Raw genomic sequence first — 19,730 nt, forward strand, 5'->3', positions numbered from 1 at the left:
ACCATGGGGCACTCTGACATCAGCAAACCTCTCGTCCACATGACGCCATACAAGTGGTCTTTGGTTGTGAGGCCGGTTGGACGTACTGCCAAATTCTCTAAAACATAGTTGGTGGCTTATGGTAGAGAAATTAACATTCAATTATCTGGCAACAGCTCTGGTGGACATTCCTGCAGTCAGAATTGTATTGCATAAAGAGCAGGACAGGACTGGAAGCAATTATGTTACTCTACTGTATTTCATGAGATGTTGTCAAGACAAAACAATAAATCTACCCACATTGCACAATAGAAAAGAGCAACCCGGCTTCTTTCACATGAGCAGTGTTACAATGACCTAACCACAAAGTACTTTGACATAACATCTGAGGATGCATTCATTCACTAGGAAACAAAACGTATTGTGTAATATGAGGCCTCTATGGAAACATCTCCACAGGTAGGTTTGACTAAGTCATGCGATGATGGTAGTTAAGACTTATTGTTATGGTGTATTTTTGGTTGAAACGTCAGAGACAGAAGCTATGTAAAGTGGTATCAATTATCATTGAATAAGGGGACATAAGAAAATCTACTTCTGTCAAAAAAATGCACCTTTTAGTTTTGAAAGTGTCCAAGATGGAATTTACAATAAGGATGTTACTGGACTTTTAATGACAAAACATAACAATGGCTTTATTGTTAAAATTGTAGCATAAGAACAAACTAAATCAATATAAAAAAAACAAAGTAAAAATAACATAACATCAGCGGCAAAAAAAAAATGTATTGAGATAAAAAAAAACATCTACAGCCTCATTCACAAGGTAGAGTGTTGAGCTAAAAAAGTTTTGATTCTCTGTAATAGTTCCTTCTTCACACTATCTGGTACAAGTGCTGCAAGAAAAATAAGATAACATAGTTGTTAGCAAAGTCACAGTTCCATAGTAGTTGGAGACTCAGGAGGAACAAAAAGCTATCTACAATAACATATTTGTAAGGGCGTTCGTCTGTAGGAGGAAGAGAAGCGGACCAAAGCGCAGCGTGGTGGTTATTCATGTTTTAATAAATCGCTACACATGAACAAACTAACAAAAACAAGAAATGTGAAAACGCAAAACAGTCCTATCCTGTGACACCAAACACAGTGACAGGAACAATCACCCACAAACACACAGTGAAACCCAGGCTACCTAAGTATGATTCTCAATCAGAGACAACTAATGACACCTGCCTCTGATTGAGAACCATACTAGGCCGAAAACATAGAAATGCCCCAAACATAGAAAAACAAACATAGACTGCCCACCCAACTCACGCCCTGACCATACTAAATAAATACAAAACAACAGAAATAGAGGTCAGAACGTGACAGTACCCCCCCCCAAAGGTGCGGACTCCGGCCGCAAAACCTTGACCTATAGGGGAGGGTCTGGGTGGGCGTCTGTCCGCGGTGGCGGCTCTGGCGCGGGACGCGGACCCCACTTCACCATTGTCTTAGTCCGCCTTATTGTCCGCCTCCCTGGCTTACTCACCATGACCACCCCTCTCAATGACCCCACTGGACAGAGGGGCTGCTCGGGACAGAGGGGCGATAGCAGCTCGGGACAGAGGGGCGATAGCAGCTCGGGACAGAGGGGCGATAGCAGCTCGGGACAGAGGGGCGATGGCAGCTGCTCGGGACAGAGGGGCAGCTGCTCGGGACAGAGGGGCAGCTGCTCGGGACAGAGGGGCAGCTGCTCGGGACAGAGGGGCGGCAGCAGCTCGGGACAGAGGGGCGGCAGCTGCTCTGGACAGAGGGGCAGCTGCACTGGCGGCCCCTGGCTTACTGGCGGCACTGGCGGCCCCTGGCTGACTGGCGGCACTGGCGGCCCCTGGCTGACTGGCGGCACTGGCGGCCCCTGGCTGACTGGCGGCACTGGCGGCCCCTGGCTGACTGGCGGCACTGGCGGCCCCTGGCTGACTGGCGGCCCCTGGCTGACTGGCGGCACTGGCGGCCCCTGGCTGACGGGCGGCACTGGCGGCCCCTGGCTGACGGGCGGCACTGGCGGCCCCTGGCAGACGGGCGGCACTGGCGGCTCCTGGCAGACGGGCGGCACTGGCGGCTCCTGGCAGACGGGCGGCACTGGCGGCTCCTGGCAGACGGGCGGCACTGGCGGCTCCTGGCAGACGGGCGGCACTGGCGGCTCCTGGCAGACGGGCGGCACTGGCGGCTCCTGGCAGACGGGCGGCACTGGCGGCGCTGGGCAGACGGGCGGCGTTGGCGGCGCCGGGCAGACGGGCGGCGTTGGCGGCGCCGGGCAGACGGGCGGCGTTGGCGGCGCCGGGCAGACGGGAGGCTCAGCTGGTGCTGGGCAGACGGGAAGCTCAGCTGGCGCTGGGCAGACGGGAAGCTCAGCTGGCGCTGGGCAGACGGGAAGCTCCGGCAACGCTGGAGAAGAGGAAGGCCCTGGTAGCGCCGGAGAGGCGGGAGACTCCGGCAGCGGCGCCGGACAGGCGGGAGGCTCCGGCAGCGGCGCCGGACAGGCGGGAGGCTCCGGCAGAGGCGCCGGACAGGCGGGAGGCTCCGGCAGAGGCGCCGGACAGGCGGGAGGCTCCGGCAGAGGCGCCGGACAGGCGGGAGGCTCCGGCAGAGGCGCCGGACAGGCGGGAGGCTCCGGCAGAGGCGCCGGACAGGCGGGAGGCTCCGGCAGCGGCGCCGGACAGGCGGGAGGCTCCGGCAGAGGCGCCGGACAGGCGGGAGGCTCCGGCAGAGGCGCCGGACAGGCGGGAGGCTCCGGCAGAGGCGCCGGACAGGCGGGAGGCTCCGACAGCGCTGGAGAGGAGGAAGCCCCTGTAAGGATGGGCCGGAGAGACAGCCTGGTACGGGGGGCTGCCACCGGAGGGCTGGTGCGTGGAGGTGGTGACGGATAGACCGGGCCGTGAAGGCGTACTGGAGATCTTGAGAGCAGGGCTGGCACCAACCGCCCTGGCAGGATCTTCACCCTAGCCCGGCAGATGTGGGGAGCTGGGATGTAGCGCACCGGGCTAAGCACGCGTACTGGGGACACCGTGCGCACAACTGCATAACACGGTGCCTGACCAGCACCACGCCCGCCACAGTTAGCACTGCTAGGAGCACTGTAGTGCTGAGATGGCACAGGACGTGCAAGGCTAGGGAGATGCACAGGAGGCCTGGTGCGTGAGGCTGGCACAGTCTTCACCAGACCCCTCGCACGCACCTCAGGATGAGTATGGAGAGCTGACCCCGGTGCCATTAAATCCCTGACACGCTCCGTCGGGCGAATGTCGTGCCTCATGCACCAAACCAGCAAGTCCCTCATATCACTCTCCTCCAATTTCCCCATTAACTCCTTCACAGTCTCTGCTTCGCTCACCTCCAACACCAGCTCTGGTTCTGAGCTCCTCCTTGGCTCCTCACGATAAACGGGGAGAGTTGGCTCAGGTCTGACTCCTGACTCTGCCACACTCCCCCTGTGCCCCCCCCCAAGAAATTTTTGGGGGTGACTCTCGGGCTTCCGTCCGCGCCGCCGTGCTTGCTTCTCAGAATGCCGCCTCTCTGCTTTTGCTGCCTCCAGCTCGGCCTTGGGGCGGCAATATTCTCCTGGCTTAGCCCAGGGTCCTTTCCCGTCGAGGATTTCCTCCCATGTCCAGAATTCCTTACTACGTATCTCCTGCAGCCGCTGTTGCTTCTCCTGCTGCTCCTGCCTGTTGACACGCTGCTTGGTCCTGTTGTGGTGGGTGATTCTGTAAGGGCGTTCGTCTGTAGGAGGAAGAGAAGCGGACCAAAGCGCAGCGTGGTGGTTATTCATGTTTTAATAAATCGCTACACATGAACAAACTAACAAAAACAAGAAATGTGAAAACGCAAAACAGTCCTATCCTGTGACACCAAACACAGTGACAGGAACAATCACCCACAAACACACAGTGAAACCCAGGCTACCTAAGTATGATTCTCAATCAGAGACAACTAATGACACCTGCCTCTGATTGAGAACCATACTAGGCCGAAAACATAGAAATGCCCCAAACATAGAAAAACAAACATAGACTGCCCACCCAACTCACGCCCTGACCATACTAAATAAATACAAAACAACAGAAATAGAGGTCAGAACGTGACAATATTAGCTGAAATGGTGTGGTGAGTATTTATGTTCTACATACCTCTTCCTTTTGGTGTGATTTCTGCTACCAGGTCCTCCACTGTTATGTGTTCCAAGCCCTTTTCTCTGATAACATCTGCATAGAAGAAGAGCAGGGAAATGTCTCAAGGGCCAAATGGTTCAGATGCTTGCACCGACTGAGTGATGTGTATGTTATGGGGATCCGGAATAAAATACAAAAATACTACAGGTGACTGAGTGATATATAGGTCACAACAACTAACTCCCCCCCCCCCCCCCGTCAACAACTAAGTCCCCCACGTAATAGTACAAAAGTGTCAATAACTTCATGATATATGAAACATTAACAATAATTCATATTTGTTCATATTTACGTAACATTTGCATTAAATGTGGGTTTTAAAACATGTTCCAAGGTCAAATACATGCCCCCAATGCAAATAATGAAATACATATTGGCTTGTAGAGCTTAAACTATTTTAGGTGCCGCAGTAAAAGCATTGTAGGGAATACTCAATAGGGCCTGTAGAATGTACTCTGAGTGTACAAAACACCTTATTATGTTGCACACCCTTTTGCCCTCAGAACAGCCTCAATTTGTCGGAGCATGGACTCAACAAGGAGTAGAAAGCGTTCCACAGGGATGCTGGCCCATGTTGACTCCAACGCTTCCCAGTGTACTGGCTAAAATATTATTGTAGCTCCAGGAGCTCCAGGAGCCAAGATGATTTGGATGGACTCTGTCATTCCTGTAGAGTATCTTCTGTTTCCAGAAGGTGTCAAAGTTATCTATAAAATTGAGGCCCCACTGGGCCTTGAAAGCAAGGAGCGCCAACTTCCGGAGAGGAGCTGAGGTAGCCATATTTCAGTTTCTGTAATTTTACTACAACATGACAGGATGGCGCTAAACAGTTTTGTTTAATTCATATTTCCATTTCCTGAGACTTCAGGATACAAAATGACAGCAGTCGTCTTTAGTCCTTGCAAGAAGGTCATGAATGTGGATGAGGTCCAAAGAAAGGGCTATGCAATAGCCAACACTCCCACACGGCTGGTGTTAAGAAGCCCTCATAATGCAGAGGAGACATACCTCCAGAATGTAAGCTGACTTTCTCCACTTCCTCCATGAACTGGGTCATGTTCAGTAGAGCAAACATTTGGAAATGGTGGCCCTACCTGAACTCTGCAACATATTGTTAATACGGTTTGCCCTACTGAACACGGCCCTGGTGTGGTTGCCCCCTGAACAGGTAGCTGGGGTTCTGATGCGGGTGCTCTCAACCTCAACCTTCTTTGAGCAGAAGTGGCTACTCGAATAGATGCCACGGCTGTTTGTCCAACACCAGGTTGAGTGTGAAATAATTTAAGATCCTTTAAACCCAGTTCTTAATTGGCTCTAGACAAGACTTTCATTTGTGTTATGTAGTGTTCAATTGGGAAATGTTTTGGGGTTAACTTTTTCCAAATAATGGCACATTTGTTTTCAGTTGCAAAATGTTCTGTTATGATGTGCACTTGCCTTCTTGTTTCACTGCAGAGGCAGTGGCCTTTACTCCAGAAGTGATCACCTGGTACATGCCCAAGCACATAGACCCACTTTTCTCCTCTGGTGCCTTCACCATTGGAAGGGAATTGATGCGAAGAGGCTGGACACTGAGGAAATGGCTGCCAGAAACTACTCGGTTTTAGTCACAGAGGCTCATATTATTGTTGAAATTCCGGTGGGGGCAGTTGGCGGCTATTTCAAGGTCAGCGTTGGATGAGTAAAATGTTCCTGTTTAATTTCTAAATCTAATTTGTAGAGCCTTTTTTACTGCAGCAGTTGTCAGTGCTTTGCAGTAACCCTTTGCCATCTCTCATGGGTAAACTCCTAGAAACGTTGTCTTGTGTAAAATGTTTCTTATTGAGCAATTATCTGCTTAATCAGGCTAATATACAATGGATTGCAAAATTGTGTGAATGTTGCATAAAATGACACTTAAACATACTCTACAGCTTGTCTTTGCAGTTTGTCCTTTAGCCGCTTGAAATTTGAGACCAAATATCCACACTAAAGTATTGTTTACCTGACTTTTTAGGGAGCCGGTAGCTTTGCCACTGTCAACTGAATGCAAGCAACACTCGGCTGCTGTTTACATATTGTGCAAGTGGTTACTTTGCGTGTCAGTTGTTTTGAAAATGCACACCGCCAGAAATGCAAGTTGACAACCATATACCTACCAGCAGTCTAAAGTATGGTAAACAATACTTTCCTTTGGATATTTTGTCTTAAATTACGAGCGGCTAAAAGACAAGCGGTAGAATAATTGTATTTAACTTTCTGGCTTATACGGAACATTGACCTGTTTTTGCACTCCAATTGTGTATTACAGCCTGACTGCATCACTCGTCTCCCTTACAGAGCCATATTCAGGATGACCAGTACTTTGTCACTTACACCATTGAGTCCATGCTTGAGTTTCTGTGGATCGAGGAGGTCGCACATGAGGACACCAGCTACAAAGTCCTCTTCCCCATCACAACACCTCCGATGGCCAGGCCTCCACAAGTTCGCAACTGGGAGTCTGGTTTAGTTAAATAGTGCCTATGGTAATTTGGGATGCCTGGGTTGTTCATTAGGCACAAAACAGAAGAAAATGTACTGAAACAGGGAGGCAATACCCGGACATATCCAATAACAAAATGTCAATTTTCAACTTCCATTGTACCGCATTGCACAATGTTTTCCTTTGTTTGCCATTGAACAGACACACCCTTAGACACAGTTCCTGAGCAGGCAGTGTTTGTGCTTGAGTTGGGGACCTTCAACCTTGATGTGGAGCTGCTGAACATCACCTTTCCCACCATGGTGCTAACTGTTGCAGAGTGCAACGCCAGAGGCTTCAATGTTCAGGAGCAGAGATCCCCGGACAACACCTTGAAGACCTTCAGGATGGAGGTGCCCTTCTCAGACTCGGTGGTCTTTAAAGAGGTGTGTTTCTGTTAAATGCAAAGCCACCCGCAGTGATTTGTACATGCCCTAATAAGTGAGCCACCAACAAAATATAAATAATGGCACAAATGTACTTTGTATCCCTCATTTACTCAAGTGTTTCCATTATTTTGGCAGTTGTATGCATTCACTTGCCAATAGTGCTTGATTTAGTGGAATGAGGGCAACATTACTTTAAGTACACTGCTCCAAAAAAAAAAGGGAACACTTAAACAACACAATGTAACTCCAAGTCAATCACACTTCTGTGAAATCAAACTGTCCACTTAGGAAGCAACACTGATTGACAATAAATTCCACATGCTGTTGTGCAAATGGAATAGACAACAGGTGGAAATTATAGGCAATTAGCAAGACACCCCCAATAAAGGAGTGGTTCTGCAGATGGTGACTACAGACCACTTCTCAGTTCCTATGCTTCCTGGCTGATGTTTTGGTCACTTTTGAATGCTGGCGGTGCTTTCACTCTATTGGTAGCATGAGACGGAGTCTACAACCCACACAAGTGACTTAGGTAGTGCAGCTCATCCAGGATGGCACATCAATGCAAGCTGTGGCAAGAAGGTTTGCTGTGTCAGCGCAGTGTCCAGAGCATGGAGGCGCTACCAGGAGACAGGCCAGTACATCAGGAGACGTGGAACAGGCCGTAGGAGGGCAACAACCCAGCAGCAGGACCGCTACCTCCGCCTTTGTGCAAGGAGCAGCAGGAGGAACACTTGCCAGAGCCCTGCAAAATGACCTCCAGCAGGCCACAAATGTGCATGTGTCTGCTCAAACGGTCAGAAACAGACTCCATGAAGGTGGTATGAGGGCCTGATGTCCACAGGTGGGGGTTGTGCTTACAGCCCAACACCGTGCAGGACGTTTGGCATTTGCCAGAGAACACCAAGATTGGCAAATTCGACACTGGCGCCCTGTGCTCTTCACAGATGAAAGCAGGTTCACACTGAGCACATATGTGACAGACGTGACAGTCTGAACGTTCTGCTGCCTGCAACATCCTCCAGCATGACTGGTTTGGCGGTGGGTCAGTCATGGTGTGGGGTGGCATTTCTTTGGGGGGGCCGCACAGCCCTCCATGTGCTCGCCAGAGGTAGCCTGACTGCCATTAGGTACCGAGATGAGATCCTCAGACCCCTTGTGAGACCATATGCAATGCTAGACTGGAAGAGGAAGGCATTGATGCTATGAACTAGCCCGCCCGTTCCCCAGACCTGAGCACATCTGGGACATCATGTCTCGCTCCACAACATACTGTCCAGGAGTTGGCGGATGCTTTAGTCTGGGAGGAGATCCCTCAGGAGACCATCCGCCACATCAGGAGCATGCCCAGGCATTGTAGTGAGGTCATACAGGCACCTGGAGGCCACACACACTACTGAGCCTAATTTTGACTTGTTTTAAAGACATTACATCAAAGTTGGATCAGCCTGTAGTGTGGTTTTCCACTTTATTTTTGAGTGACTCCAAATCCAGACCTCCATGGGTTGATAAATTTGATTTCCATTGATAATTTTTGTGTGGTTTTTTTGTCAGCACATTCAACTATGTAAAGAAAAGTATTTAATAAGAATATTTCATTCATTCAGATCTAGGATGTGTTATTTTAGTGTTCCCTTTATTTTTTTGAGCACCGTATATAGTTTGTTTTAATTGTCCCCATATGTACTTAGTTGTCAGTTGATGTTGAATAAGGTTCTGTTACAACAATGGTATCAATTGACCAATGCTTTTAACTTCAAAAGAAAGAAGGGCGGAACAAAGTGTCACAACCTTCACTCTTCAACTGATCTACGGCCTGGTCATCTTTCCAGAGTACCCTCTTTTCTCTTACTCTGCCGTTGTGGACGCTGTACTGCCCGACATTGGTATGTCTCTGGACTACGCCAAACTACTGTTGAATGGTTTCCTCTCGTTAATGATTGCTCTGAAAGGAAATTGGCAGTGAAAGCCCAACTAGCCATACTGTAGGTTTTTCCTATGCGGTCTCTCTACAAAGAAAATGTTAAGCTTTAGAGTATTTGGACCCAGTTGTCCTGTTCCTGATTTGCCAGGATCGTGTTTATTCAGGCCCACCGTTGCAAAACAAGGGTTTTTTCTTGGACAAGTTCAAGTAGTACCTTCCTGTTTTTTGTGCTTAAACCTCTTGGAACTCTGGGGGCGGTATTTCATTTTTGGATAAAAAAACGTTCCCGTTGTAAACGGGATATTTTGTCACGTCAAGATGCTCGACTATGCATATAATTGACAGCTTTGGATAGAAAACACTAACGTTTCCAAAACTGCAAAGATATTTGTCTGTGAGTGCAACAGAACTGATGTCACAGGCGAAACCCAGATACAAATCCAATCAGGAAGTGCCCCATATTTTGAAAGCGCTGCATGCCAATGACTCCTTATATGGCTGTGAATGGGCTACGAATGAGCTACGTATTCCCCAAGGTGTCTACAGCATTGTGACGTCTTTTTACGCATTTATGTTGAAGAATATCCGTAAGGGACCACATTGAGCAAGTGGTCACATGATGACTCCCGCAGAAAATCTTGCGTAAAGTACAGCGGTAGCCATTATTCCAATTGCTTCTAATGAGAAACCAATTTTCCCGGTGGATATATTATCGAATAGATATGTGAAAAACACCTTTGAGGATTGATTCTAAACAACGTTTGCCATGTTTCTGTCGATTATTATGGAGCTAATTTGAAAAAAAGTTTGGCATTGTAGTGACTGCATTTTCCGATCGATTTCTCAGCCAAACGTGAAGAACCAACGGAGCTATTTCGCCTACAAAAATAACCTTTTTGGAAAAAAGGAACATTTGCTATCTAACTGGGAGTCTCCTGAGTGAAAACATCCAAAGTTCTTCAAAGGTAAATGATTTAATTTGATTGCTTTTCTTATTTTCGTGAAAATGTTGCCTGCTGCTAGCAGGGCATAATGCTATGCTAGGCTATGATAAACTTACACAAATGCATGTCTAGCGTTGGCTGTAAAGCATATTTTGAAAATCTGAGATGACAGTGTGATTAACAAAAGGCTAAGCTGTGTCTCAATATATTTCATTTGTGATTTTCATGAATAGGAATATTTTCTAGGAAGATTTATGTCCGTTGCGTTATGCTAATTAGTGTCAGATGATGATAACGGGCCCGTTCACGGGCTGGGAGTCACTACAGGTTAATGAACACAACCCTGTTTGTCCTTGTAGTGCCACCCTCAGTCACTGGCAACTGTGATCAGGATAACTTCCACATCACTGTGGACTACAGGAACCAAGAGCCCTTTTTCGTGGTCTTGGTTGGCAAGCGGCTGCTTTACCATGAGCTTGCTCAACAGTATTTAACAGAGGGCGACGCAGACTTCACCATCACGTTGCCCTTCGCTTCGCCGGACGCAGTGTTTGAGGTACGACGCTCTCCCAAAACATGTTAACCTAAATTCCTGCAGCTAGCCTCGCTTTCCAAGGCTAGGCAGAATACTGCCCCCTTTGGAGGAATTGCGTGCCCATAGTAAACTGAAAAAAAATCTGTCAAAAATTGCTAATATATGCATATAATAATTATTATTGGATAGAAAACTCTAAAGCTTCTAAAACCGTTGGAATTATGTCTGTAAGTATAGCAGAACTCACAGTTCTGCTCACACGCTCACACCTTCTTCAAAACTAGTTTTGTGGTCATGAAAGTTGGGGCAACTTTGACGTGATCGCCCCCACCCTTCCCAACCAGCTATGAATCTGGGGACACTTTCTATGTCTTCCACTAGATGTCCTCATTCAGTAGAGCGTTTAATCGTTCAAATCCCGCGAGAATTGGCCCTATGGGAGTGAATTGAGTGAGTGCCGCGAGAAAATACCTGTGCGTTAGGGCGCGAATTGGTCCCAGCCATTCCTTTGTTCCAGCACTCCGGAGGAGAACTAACAATGACCGGTTGAATTGAAAATTGTTTTGTATGTTTACAACATCCTAAAGCTTGATTCTGCACTTAGTTTGACCTGTTTAGTCGACATATAATATGTCATTTTAAAGTTTTGATGCGCAACTTTTCCGGACCAGAGGACATTTTGGGTGCATTTCAGCTGATATTGTTAGCAGATGCTAATACAAAGACACAATACTTGAAACCAAACAATGTTTTGGGTAAGTATGAACCCTTCCAGTACATTCTGAACGAAGACCATCAAAGGTAAGGGAATATTTATGCTGAAATTGTGTGTTTCTGTTGACTCCAACATAGCGGAGAAATATAGCTTATATCTGAGCGCCGTCTCAGAATATTGAATAGTGAGCGATTTCTGTAACGTTAAAAAGAAATGTAACAAAGCGATTGCATTAAGAAGCAGTGTATCTTTCTAACTATATGTTGAACATGTATATTTAGTCAAAGTTTATGATGTCTATTTACGTTATCTTGCGCTACCTATATTTTCTGCTGACATTTTTGAGTATTTTCTGAACATGAATTCAATGTAAATGGACATTTATGGATATAAATGGCATATTATTGAATTTTTTTTACTGTGTAACATGTCCTATTACTGTCATCTGATGAAGATTTTCAAAAGGTTAGTGAATGATTTATTTTTTAATCCTGCTTTTATAATTGTATATTTTCTGGGACAAAATGGCTGCCTCTTGTCTTCGTTTCGGTGGTGGTCTAATATAAATATGTGGTGTGTTTTCGCCGTAAAACATTTAAAACATCTGACATGCTGGGTAGATGAACAAGGTGTTTATCTTTCATTTGAGGTGTTGGACTTGTTAATGTGTGGAGGTTAAATATTTCTAAGAATATTTTTGCGTTCCATGCGCCACGTTCCAGCTGAACGTGGGAGGGGATGTTCCCAAAAGGGATCCCTAACCCGTCATCAGGTTAACTTGTATACATGCATACAATATTGGACTAATGAACTCTCCCATTGGTTCCCAGTCGGTTCACTCGTCCTCTGTCAGGAGCAGACTGGATGTGGCTCTGTTGAATCCTTACAACAACATGACCATCAAATACTTTTCCATGGCTTGCAGCTTCCTCAAAACGCAGACTGGTTGGTTCTCAAACAATTACTTCCGATAAATAGTCGTTTGACATTGTTACCAAACCTGGGTTCCTTGCAAATACTGTGAGTCTAATAGTAGTGCCGGATGGGCATGGTTTGCACTTTTGGTGCTATTCCATTGGTTCTACTGTGCTCGGCAAGCTCAATTAAGTGTAACAAATACAGAACCCAGGTCTGATGGCTACCTGTCTTTTACTCCCCCACCTCCAAGAGTGTTTCTCTAACGGAACGATGACTGCGCTGGCGGTGAAGGTGGAGTCTGCTCCCGGTCTGAACCCTGGTCAGCTGACCCTGAGCGACCCCGCCTGTGGTCCCACCTACAGCGACGATCACTTCGCCTACTTCCACTTCACTGTGAACTCCTGTTGCACCATCAGGAAGGTAAAATGACTATTACCCTGAGGTGATGGGTACTGTGTATTTACGGACTGTTTGCTTCTGCAGGCTGTAATAAGCAATTCCCCTCTACTACATTGTTGATAAACTATGTCATGCTGTATGAGAACGAAATCTCCTTGCCAGATGAACTTGAGGTGAAGCTGAATGCAACGGCGTCTTCAGAGGAGGAATATCAGTAAGTGTATTACGCATCACAATTGTAGCTATTAGCTTTTATAGGGTGTTTTTTTTCCTTCACCAATTGCTCAATACTTTGTATACAGGGAAAATGTGCCTCTACTACCAGTGTGTCCACTCCACTGCTTGAAGTTGCATACATCCCTCTTTTTAGGTTAAAGGTTTCCTTGCTACTACGTGGCCAACATCACTCGCACATTGGTCTTCCTGACCAGGTCGCATGACAACGAGCCTTTTGCCGAGACTGGATGGGTCGACTAATGGTCAGAATGAGACTCGCTCAGGGTAACCGTGCACAAATTCAGAATTTCAACTTGACCCCTAGCCTCTAAAATAATCTTGGAAGGTCTAATTTACAAAACCATTCCCAAAAATGTAAGCCTTATGATATATTACTCTTGCGTTCTGAGATCTACAGGTGTGGCTATGGAGTAACGGTGAGGAGCTGATTTGGGGGGGGGTAGTGTTGGCTATAAATGGCTTGTGTTCGTCGGGGCACAACAGGATATGATAAACAAACGTTTCTTAAATGGACAAGTTCAGATGGTGCCCACTGAACACGACCCCCGGTTGTCTTGTTCTTTGTTCCAGACACCTCGTATAACACGTTCCACCAGGAGGAGGACTATCCAGTGGTGAGGTACCTGAGACAGCCTCTGCACTTTGAGGTGGAGCTGACCACGTCCTCTGACCCCAAGGTAGCGCTGGTGCTTGACCACTGCTGGGCCACCCTCAACGAGGACCGCGACTCCCGACCCCGGTGGAATCTCATCATTAAATGGGTAACATGTTGTTTCTGGGCCTAAACAAGTGTTATTCCACAGGTGTGGTTCCTGAGTAATTAGCAACCTATCACGCTTGGCAGGCCATTTACTTTGGCTACTGTGGCTATGCCCCATCCATAGGTCCTGAGTGGTCACAATGCTTCAAAACGATGTGAGCCGTGTGCGGTCTGTCACCAGATCTCCACCCAATTTAACACTTATGGGAGATTCTGGCGCGTACGATCACATGCTTGTTATCACTGAGTGGTCCCTGCAGCGTACCATTGGAATGGAACGTATGCTGCAACAAACTACTCTACACCGCGTTGTCTGAAAAGCAGCTAAACAATGTCTTGTACTGATGAGAAATTAAGGTCTTCACAACTTTATTCCACCTTTGCTTGTAAAATATATAAATGTTAACGTTATCATCTAGTCTAAATAACAGGTTGACTTGTTTTACAATGTGATGCGGTACAAGGGAGCCATGTAAATCTAGTTTAGAAAAAAAAAATGCCGTTCACTGCGCCCGTTGCCTGAGATTGTAACTTAGTTTGGCCACTTCAGCATGTGACAAATCGTTGTACTTGTTACGGCGTACACATGACAAGTAGTTTACAGTTAACTAATCAAAAAGCCAATTGTTGTCACCCCAAATGCAACCGTAGCACGAAAGCTAAACAGAGTTGCAAGATATAGCTCAATCCATTTTTGGGGGGTTAAGTCCTTGGGGAAAATATTGTGGAGAGGATGATGCAGGAACTAATACTAAGATGGGGCATTTATCAACAATAAATGGAGGGGGCAGACAGTTTTTCTAAGCTAAATACCCCTGGAAAGGGGGGTCTGATCTGACAACCCTGAGGTACCATAGTTTACACTCTGATGCCGTGTTCAAATCAACTAAAGACTTCAATGCATTCAAGACAATGGGGGTACTCCAGTTGAGATCACCAGAAGTCTGACAGACGCTTACGTGATAACCGGACTGCATTGTATGGCGTTAGCATTAGCTCATGTTAAGTACCACCTTCAAAAGTGTTTTACACGTGTCCCTTACAATCTAGGCAATAATCAGAAAGCATGAATAAAACGCTAAGTACATGATACTTACGGTACGCTACAGTAGAAACAACAACACGTTATACAGAAAATAAGGCATTTTGCTAGGAATGCACACGTCCACAGTTATTTGTAAGGAAGGCAATAAATGTACAAGGCCTGTATACTTGCTCTGGGGAAGTGCTTGGGCTTTCTTTTGAAGGGAATTTTGTCCGGCTCCTTAAATTCTCAAAAAGAAATGATCTGCAACAGTGAAATGAGCTACTTTTGTGAATGAAAATGAGCAGGTAGTGTGCCTTATGTTGAGGTCAGCGCGGGTTAACTGTCCACATTTTGGAACAGGGAGTGCATTCTGACATCACGCGCAAAAAATCAACTCCCACTGGGGCGACTGTTGAAGATATTTGGAACTCGAGTGTGAAAAGGTTAATGTTGGCGTTACCTACACCTTTTTACTCAATGTTATCCTTTTGGTTTGCCACAGTTCAGTGTTCAGCCGAACTGATGGTCCGTCGAATGGAAATCAAGAGCGGCTGGCAAGCCTAGCTTGCCTTTCCGATTGGTTTCATACAACTGCTCAACACTCACTGAATACTTGTTGGTTTTGGGTTGAATTCAGGCACAAGTGACCTCTTGTGCAATTTTACCTTTTTTGTGAAATGGTCGCAAAAACCAAAATTTGGCCATGTGGACACAAGGCTCATCTGTCACGGGAGTAACTTTGCAGCTGTTTATTAAATCAGAAATGTCACAGCAGTTTAAAAAAAACAGGCTGAAAATGTTTTGTATATCATAGGACAAGACACCACATTCACATGGCTGTGCATGAAATGGGCAGATCAGCAACTATATCGTTGTGCAAAATCCTGACCATCGTCTGTCAGCTCAAGTGGCTTTGTACTGGTGTGGACGTTTGTCTCTTAATAATGTAAGGTCCAGCTGAATAATGGGTGAGCTTGATAACACCATGACAGAGGACGTGAAACAAAAGAGAGAGACAGAGAGAGAAAGACTAGATTCCACTGTAGAAATACTGGGTTGAGTTTGGGGGTTACTTGTTTTATTTGTTAATAACCTCTCTGATCTCCCCATCCCGGATCCGGTATCGTGAATACAGACTCAAGCTCATTACCATAACGCAACGTTAACTATTCATGAAAATCGCAAATGAAATGAAATAAATATGCCATCTCTCAAGCTTAGCCTTTTGTAAACAACACTGTCATCTCAGATTTTCAAAATATGCTTCTCAACCATAGGAAAACAATCATTTGTGTAACAGTAGCTAGCTAGCGTAGCATTTAGCGTTAGCATTAGCGTTAGCATCTAGCAGGCAACATTTCAACAACAACAAGAAAAGCCTTTAAATAAAATAATTTACCTTTGAAGAACTTCAGATGTGTTCAAGGAGGAGACTCTCAGTTAGATAGCAAATGCTCAGTTTTTCTTTGATTCTTTGTGTATTAGAAATAGCTCCGTTTTGTACATCACATTTGGCTACCAAAAAAAACGAAAATTCAGTCCTCAAAACGCGAACTTTTTTCCAAACTTTTTTCCAAATTAACTCCATAATATCGACTGAAACATGGCAAACGTTGTTTAGAATCAATCCTCAAGGTGTTTTTCACATATCTCTTCGATGATATATCGTTCGTGGAAGCCTGGTTTCTCCTCTCTATCAAATGGAACCCCTCAAAAAAATGAGGGGAGGGAGGAAGGGGAATATATACCAGAGAGCAGTCCGTACGAAATTCCCACTATAGGTTCGGTTGTTACTCCATAAAAACAATCTCTCCAGGATGTATGTGTATGCTTTTGTATATGTAAAAAATATGTGTATAGGCACATCCCCTTTTATGTTCATGTGTGTATGCATGTGTATCCCCACCCCATCCTTGGTCCCAACCCTACTGACGGAGAGACACTGGCACTCAGGGCCTTTTTACCAGTAGGCTACCCTAAAAATAGATGGTGGCCATTAGGACCGTAAACATAGATCTTTAATAGCATTTCAGAATTACCGTGACCACAGACTCTTAAACATTTACTTTATATTTATCCTAAATGATCCCTCGGATCCTGTACCAATAATAACTAGGAAACTGTTATATAAATATTCATACACATAGCTCATATAAACAAAGACATTCCGTCGCAAGAACACATACACCCAGCCACAAGACTGACCCCCTCTATTGGTCGGATGCTCAGGATAAGGCTCTGCTGTGCACCAATGGGGCTTCTGCTCTGGCTAGAGCAAGGCCCGCCTCCAACCCTCCGACCAGTCAAGAAGACCGAAACGACAAGACTCCACCTACTTTATTCTATGTATAAAAATGAATGTAACCGTTGTATAAGGCCTCTTTTTCACCTGACTCCTTGCCGAGTTATGTGAACTAGGTCCGTGCACGTAAAACTGCAGAACAAGATATCTTTGACTCATTAAAACTGTCTTTTGTTACAACTGAAATCCACTCTGTCCGTGATTTGGTCTCAACTCTCCAGTATTTAAACACTAACAGAACTTGGTAGCGTAGGATGGTTATTCTTGAATTCGATCTATGATAAGTTAGTGTGAGAGGACGAGACTGATCACGGCTAAAAAAAAAATCAGACGGAAGAGTGACTTCCCCAGCCATTCATCTTGCCTCAGGAAATCTGATCGGAGCGCTCTAAATAAGGTGAGCAGAGCCTGTTAAATCGAAATCTGCATATTGTATTATAGCCTAAACCAAATTTTGATCAGAAAGTACTGGGTGTGAGTATGAATCGTTGCCAAATTTTTACATAAAAACCTAAGACATTGATCGGGGAGATCTTTATTTTAATTGTTTTATTTTTTTATTTTTTTTATTAATTGGCCTATTATGAGATCGAATAAGTATGCACGTAAAAGATCCTATTAAATAAGTGCTATACTGTTTAATTGGTTGTGTTTAGAGGTGTAGTATGCATGTAAAAGATCCTATTAAATAAGTTCTAAACTGTTTAATTGGTTGTGTTTAGAGGTGTAGTTAATTAATAGATCGACTGAATCTGCATGTAAAAGATCCTATTGAATAAGTTGTAAACTGTTTAATTGGTTATGTTAGAGGTGTAGTCGAATAGATATAGGATATGTAAGTTTGGCCTTCCACAAGACAGAGATCGGGAATGATGTGGCTATTGCACATCAAACAATAAACATAATACGAACCAGAGTTGACATTCCATGATTTGGAGACCGGGGAAATTAAATTGAAAGAAACGTTTGTCGCGGAGTAAACCGCTAGGTTGGGATACGTAACTGGGCTATTATGCACACGTGCTGATAGACAAAGCTACCTTAGTATCGAATGGCCATGCAACTTTGATTGACAGCAGCCGGGCTGAAATACTGATTTGCTTTTTTCATTCCTGTTGATATTGTCTAAAGTTTCAAATTATTCTGACAATTGCTATAGAATCGCTCAAATTTACTGATATAAGTTCATAAAGGAAGTTACTGAATTGTTTACAGAAAGTATTTAAATAATTCACTGAACAACTCTTAGAATTTCTAGAAAACTATCTATATTTCCTACAGAGCTAGAATTACTCTGAAAATTGTTATAGAACCGCATATATTCACTGATATATTGTTCCGAAAGGAAATCGCCGAATCATTTCTAGAAAAATACCTAAACAAATCACTGAACAGATTCGAATTACATGTCGGAGAGGCACACACGTAACTGCAACCACATTACTGATAAGATCTTTCTGTGCCAGGGTGGGGGCGAGAGAAGTTTGAGCTAACACCACAGTACGGGCTGGGTATACAAAGATAGAAATAAACACCACACAAAGGACTGACTAAAACTTTGATAAACGCATTATACACATTATCAGACGACTTAGATAAAATGTCTGCAGCCACCACGCCCAAACAAATGATTGCAGTAGAAACTCAAGACCAAGGGGAGCAGCCAGATAACACTCAGATCGTGGCACAGACTGTCTCTCAGATGATCCAACAGCAGGCAGCCCCACCACCCCATTACCCTCCCCCACAGCGGTATATCCTGCAACAGCAACGGGCTCAACGAGGCCCCTACACTGGACTATACAGAGGGGGAAACTACCAGTGGTATAACTGCGGAATTCCCGGTCACTATGCCAGATATTGCACGAAACCACTCTCCCCGCAGCAACAGCAATGGAGAGAAAGAGAAAGAGGACGTGGAGGGGCACCAGGAAGAGGAAGAGGACCCTCTCCTAGACACATGCAGCAGGAGCAGCAAGATTACAACCAACCCTCCCACTTCAACACCTGATCGCCCAGTAAGAATGATGAGGATGCCACTCCTGCCGATGACCACACTGTCTGAAGCCCAAGAAGTGTACTGGCTAAAATGCCTACCCACAGGGCCTGCCACCCCTCACATCCAGTTTAAGTTCAACCAACTGAAAGCTCAAATCTACACTCTGCACCCATATAAGACTCCCCAAGCTGAGATCCATTGCACACTCAATGCAACAGAAACTGATGACTGCCTCTACACTGCAGACTGGGACGAAGACATGATGCACCTGACCCCACCTATCAAGTGTTGTACCATTGGGTGTGGCCCAGAGGGGGTGGCAGCACCGGTCATCCTACGATCAAGGAACCTCCATGCACCCCTGGCCTGGACGGCTGAAGCATCAACAGCCATAGCACTCCTGAAAACAGATCTATCAGCGGCAGCAGCTCTGACTGCACCTGACTACAAGAACAAGTTCCATTTGGATGTTTCTGAAAGGGAAGGATTCACCTCATCCATCCTATTCCAGAAACAAGAGGGGGAGAGAAGGGTCTTGATGTACTACTCTTCAAACTTGACCACATTGAGGTAGGACAGTCAACATGCTCCAGATACGTTGCTGCAGTAGCAAAAGCTATTGAAAAAACAGCTCACCTCGTGATGTCACCCTTGAATCAGCCATCATCCCTCAACCAGCATCGGCCAAATTAGCTGAAATCATCGGATTGACGCAGGCCCTCAGAGGAAAAGGAAAGACTGTGAATATCTATACAGACTCAGCCCATGCCCATGAAGCAGGCCACACTGATGGACCCAGAACTTTTATGAGAAGCACATGGCCCCACACACGAAGGCAAACTAAAGACCCTCCAAAAGGCCTCGCACATCTGGTGGCACCCTCACATA

The 19,730-nt window shown here is 45.7% G+C and overlaps 1 pseudogene; it reads left to right on the forward strand.

Annotated features, from left to right (window-relative positions):
- Positions 1–3: 3 nt before the first annotated feature.
- The window catches only part of LOC139391971 (uncharacterized), a 52,851-nt pseudogene continuing 33,124 nt past the window's right edge, over positions 4–19,730 (forward strand).

Source organism: Oncorhynchus clarkii, chromosome 32 (assembly GCF_045791955.1).
Source record: "Oncorhynchus clarkii lewisi isolate Uvic-CL-2024 chromosome 32, UVic_Ocla_1.0, whole genome shotgun sequence".
NCBI lineage: Eukaryota > Metazoa > Chordata > Actinopteri > Salmoniformes > Salmonidae > Oncorhynchus > Oncorhynchus clarkii.